Source organism: Otolemur garnettii, unplaced genomic scaffold, assembly GCF_000181295.1.
Source record: "Otolemur garnettii isolate 467f Iridium unplaced genomic scaffold, OtoGar3 scaffold00256, whole genome shotgun sequence".
Lineage (NCBI taxonomy): Eukaryota > Metazoa > Chordata > Mammalia > Primates > Galagidae > Otolemur > Otolemur garnettii.
Window position 1 is genome coordinate 991,252 of NW_003852651.1, and position 5,723 is coordinate 996,974.

Below are 5,723 nucleotides of genomic sequence, written 5' to 3' on the forward strand. Positions count from 1 at the left end.
TAGGTTTATCTCAAACTTCTGATCTCATGTGATCCTCCCTCCTCAGCCTTCCAGAGTGCTGGGCTTACAGGTGTGAGGTAGTACGCCCAGATATTTGTTTTTTCCTTTAATACTTGGATTTCTTTAGCCATTTCTTGCATTGTCTTTGTGGTTTCTTTGTGTTGTGTTTCCATTTTCTCTTGTATTTCCATGAAATTACTTACAACCTATACACAAATTTCTTCATCTGTCATTTTAATCTTTTTGTTTAGGTTGGTATCCATTGGTAAATGGTTTTTGTTCTCTATAGAGGGTAACCTATCACTTTGAGTTTTCATATTTCCTGAATGTTTTCCATTTGTTCATTCTCATCTGGCCTGTTGAGAACCAAGGGTATTGGGGCTAGTTTATGGTCTTGTCTCTGAGATCCCAAATATTGGTTCCTGACTGTGTCAGGCAGATTAGTACTGGTCTTGATTTACCTATGGATTGTGTCAGCAGGTTTCATGAACCTCTTGGGCTACCTCTGACTTGCTGTCTTCAACTCTTCCAGACAGACTGTAGTGAGTTAGGCCCCCCAGCTTGTCAGTGATGGTAGGTGGCACTTGGAGGTGTGATTCAGCCACACCTTATTTGCTTGGAAGACACTTTGAGGGGCTATATTGTTGTTCTCCCAGTTATTGGTTGATATTTGTGTGAGCTAGTGGACAAGATGTTCTTTTATGACCCTGAGAGACTCTGTTCCCATAGAATGGACTACTAGACTGACCCAAGCTTTAAGAGAGACCCTGTAGGCCAGGTGTGTTGATTGATGCTTGTAATTCTAGCACTCTGGGAGGGTGAGGTGGTTGGATTGCTTAATCGCAGGAGTTTGAAACCAGCCTGAGCAAGAGTAAAACCCTGTGTTTACTAAAAATAAAAAAAAAAAAAAATAACTGGGCATAGTGGTTCATGTCTATAGTCTCAACTACTCAGGAGGCTGAGGCAAAAGGATTGTTCCTACCCAAGAGTTTGAGTTTGTTCTGAGCAAAGATGACGACACAGCACCTTACCTAGGGTGACAGAGTGAGACTCTATTTCAAAAAATCTCATAAGCAAACAAGAAAAGAGAGACCCTGTACCTCCCAGTGGGTTTCTGATCTCCACCACTATTTCAGTGGGACCAGGGGGCAAGGAAGCTTGTGGCTAGGTTGGAAGAGCCTCCCTGTCAGTAGGTAGCACCTGTGGGAAGGAACAAGCTACAGGGCTGTTTCTGAGTCCTGTGACGGACTCTAGTCCCCCAGAAAAAGCACATGAATGCCTCAATTGAGGGGTGGGTCCCGGAATTTCCAGATGAGTTCTTAATTTGTGTTGCAGCGGAGGCAGGTGAGAGAGGGAGAGTGCAGTTGGGAAGGGCTGCGTTGGGTGACCTTTCCCACAGTCTCTATTAAATCTGTCCAGTTAGCTACTATGGCAGGGTTAAGTTAAAGGCCTGCTTCCAGTTTCTGGCTGAAGTGGCCCACCCAGCCAGAATGTCTATTTATGGAGGCAGGTCCATTAGAGACTCACAATCTGATAGCCTTCAGTGGGTCTTGATCTTCTCCCTATCCTTTGCTTCATAGTCTCCCCACAGTGACCTCTGGCAGGCTAGATCCCAGGCATCCAAGCTCCCCCACAACTATGCTGTGGTCCAGGAGGTTCCTTGCCCAGGATCACAGCCTGAGCTGAAAGTGAAGTCCTCCTGTGAAGAAAGGGGTTCTCTATACGTATGTCACAGCTAGAAGCCACTCTATATTCAGCCCACACAGGCTCTTTTATCTCCCAAGATCAAGTAGGTCAATCTCAGACCACGCCAGGAGAAATGCCAGAGTTGCTCACAGGGTGCCTGGGCAAGGTTGATGTCCCACTGCTTTAGGGCATGTCTGGTTCCCATGGAGCTCAAGGTGCACAGCACCAAGGCAAGCCTAGGAGAAACAGCCACAGTCTAAGCACACTTCAGTCTGCTGCTGCAGGACTCCAAGAGAAAATACCTGAGTCCCACACTCTGTGGAAACCTTGGCTTGTGGCTCAATTGTCTTTCTCAGCAGCCGCGGGTGGAGGAGGGGCATGGAAGAAAAGAGTGTGTATGAAGGAAAGTTAGAAGTCTGGTCTGGAGGGCATTTTCCCTGAATTTTCAGGCTCTGGGGTCATAGAAATTGCCCAGGACCCACTGGCCCCCTGTGGATCCTGCAGTCTGGACCAGAGTTGGGAAATGTCTATGGGGAAATGAGCAAGGCAAAACCTGAGGAGCTGGAAGCCCCTGGGGAGGACAAAGGTGCACCATGAGTGGAGCCAGCTTGGGTCTGTAGGGGAAGGAAATGCCCCCATGGAGGCTGAAATCCTTGTGTCCTTTCCACAAGCCTTTATCAGTTCACTGGTGACTGTGGCGTCTGGATGTGTGTGGGCAGAAAGTCACTCCAGAAGCTTAGGAGCCCTCCTGTCAAAAATGTGGGGGAAGGAGAAACGAACTGATCCATCTACCATTTTTGCTGGGCTAATGGTCTCTCTGAGTTATCCTCTGTTGACTTCTTCCTCCTTCTTTTTCTGTTCTGAAACTTCTTCCCATGGAATCTCATAGGATCTAAGAACATTTCCCTTGGAGGTACACCTGTTCTATGATTATTTTTTTCTTTTTCATCTAAAAATTTTCCTTCTTTATGTGACAGTCTGGCAGTTGATGTCTCTCGTCAACCACTTTGAATCTCCAGCTCCATGCTCTTTCTTTTCTTCCTTTATTTCTGTCTCTCTTTTCCTTTGTCTTTCCCTGACTCTTTCTTCTTCCTTGTTCCCCTCTGTGTTACTTTCTATCTCTTTATCTGTGATTCAGAGATAAAGAAAGAAGAGAGAGTTGGGAAATATCTATCTCTCTTCTGTCTCTCTCTCTTCTTTCTCCCTTCAACTGATTGGTCTTTGTATCTGTCTACCACTGTGCCCCATGCCCACACTGGCTCTCACTGGCTGTGTCCTCCTCACCCCTAACTCTACCTTTCTTCCCCTCTCTCAGGTTTAAGGAAGAGAAGCCTATGAGAATCTGGAGTTGCCACAGCTGTTCTGAGAATGCTGAGGCCTCACATCCCCAGACAGAAGTCTAAACCTCAGGAGGGGCTGAGGGTGAAAGTAGAAGGAAAAGGGGGAATTACACTTGTAGCCTCCTTTTTTGCCATTCATTTGGAGGGGAAAATTGAAAGACAGAAGGAACTTAAAACTTCCTCTTTTGTCTTGCCCAGATGCAATTAATGATGATCTAAGAACTTGGTTTGACTTTTTAGGAATAAAAACTCTCTTAAGAAACCACATCATTTAAACATTTGGTTTGCCAGAGAACCACAGCATCTGATAATACAATGAAAACAGGAAAGATTTTTTTAAATCAGTTTAACACACACACAAATACAATTTTAATGAAGAATCAATAGTCTGGTGGATCATTTTTCCTGAGACTGAGTGGAGAAGCTTAAAGAGACTTTCAATCAGTGGGGTAGATAGTGAATAAAATTGTTTTAAATAAATCAAGTTGATTTAAAGATGGGGATTAAGTAAATAATAGCCAACATAGTACTTGGTCTTGGCAAACATGCTAATGTGGTTCTCCAGTGGGTGCTATTAGGAAAACACTAATTTAGTGAAATAAATATGTAACAGGAGGGGGCCAAATGCCTGCACATGGTGGAAAAATGGTTCCACAGACAAGCGTGCCCAATCTTGAAAAGGAGAGATACAGGATCAAAAGAGTGTAGTTAAGCCTGTCCAGAGGAGATTTGACAAAGATACTGCTTCTTGATTGTTTCTGATAGAATCAGATTACTGACCTGCCCAAATAGAACTAGCCTGCCCAAGAAGGATCAAGTATATGTCCCACTCAAGAAATAATGAATGGACCAATCCCTGCCTCTCTGACCCTTTAAAATCCCCATCCACCATAGCCCACATGTGGACTTCCTCCCAGTCAGGAAATTCACCCCACCTCCACCCAGATGAAATAAAAGCCACTTAGATTGCACAGAACCCGGACTTCCTTTTCCTTTCCTCTCGGGCCTGGGAATAATATTTATCTCTGAATTTGGAGCCTCTCATATGGTGCCATGACTCAGATAGGGAGAATCTCCCTTAGGGGCCAAAAATGAACCCCATCAGACCCAACCAAACAGACCCTTGTTCCCATGAGATGAAGGGAAACAGGACACCCTCCAACCCTGCCTAAAATTTATCCATGTAAGTCTTTGTCTTAAACTCCTTTTCTGAACTTCTTTTCTCTTCCCCTCCACTCTAATTCTTCTCCTCCCCCTCTATCTCTGTGCCTTTTTAAAAGTATTCGTATATAGTCTCTTGGCGCCTTTTATTTTTATTTTATTTTATTTTATTTTATTTTATTTTGAGACAGAGCCTCAAGTTGTCGCCCTGGGTGCAGTGCCGTGGCATCACAGTTCACAGCAACCTCAACTCCTGGGCTCAAGCGAGTCTCCCGCCTCTGCCTCTGCCTCCGCCTCCAAAAGAGCTGGGACTACTGGCATCCGCCCCAACACCTGGCTATTTTTGGGTTGCAGCCATTATTGTTGCTCAGTAGTCCCAGGCTGGATTTGAACTCGCCAGCTCAGGTGTATGTGGCTGGCGCCTTAGCCACTTGAGCCACAGGCGCCGAGCCTCTTGGCGCCTTTTAAAACTTCCTTCCCTGCCCCCTTTTATGCTGAAATTCCAGTGATCCATGTCACTTCCAGTAATGGATTAACCTAACTGGGCCTGGCTTGTCGGCCCAATGCCCTCCTGTGAGGCTGGGCCATTTCCATTGGCCTGTTATCTTTTCTGGACATGGGCTCACCTCAGCGAGCCAGACTCGCCCGTCTGGTACCCTACTGTCGCCCTAGATTTTTCTGGGTAGTTAAATTCACACTCAGAGGCCAGGCCCGCTTTGACCAATATCATATATGGAAATTGGGTATTCCCTGATCCCAGCCTCCGTGAGTCAGACTCGCCAGTCTAGCGCCCTCTTGTGGGACTGGACCATTCTCGGTAGTCCGTGTTTCTTCTGGTTTCTTCTCCCGCCTCTGCAAGCTAAGCTCAACCATCCACTACACACCCAAGGGTCTGGATCACGTTTCTGGCTGATGGCCACATGCAGAGGCCAGGTCCTCTCTGGCTGCAGCCTCAGTCATTTCATCCCTCCTTTTCCCCCTTGAAAATCCTCTTTACATCTTCACTTTAATCTCATTTAATCTTCAGTTTTCAATATGGGCACATCCCAGTCGCAGATTTCCCCTTCTTCACCTTTAAGCTGTCTTATCACTCACCTCAAGCTTCTAAGACTCTATCCTGACTTTAAACCTAAATGTCTCATCTTTTTCTGTAATACCACTTGGCCTACATACAAACTTGACAGTGGCTCACATTGGCCTGCGCATGGCACCTTTGATCTCTCAATTCTCCCTGATCTCAATAATTACTGTCAAAAATTCGGCAAATAGTTAGAGATCCCCTACATCCAGGCATTTCTCTTGCTCCTAAACATTCCTTCTGTGTTTGTCTTGCGAACCTTCTCAGATTCTCTTCAGGGGGGTAACACCTGCTTCCCCTGACCCATTGGAATCTCCATTATTTATTCCTGAACTGGCAGACAGCCCTCTCCCTTCTGCCCTTCCACAGCTCCTCCTGCTCCTCTCCAACCCCTCACCTACAATCCCTCCAGTGTCTCAATCAGAACTCCGGATACAGGCTCGGCGCCTGTGGCTCAA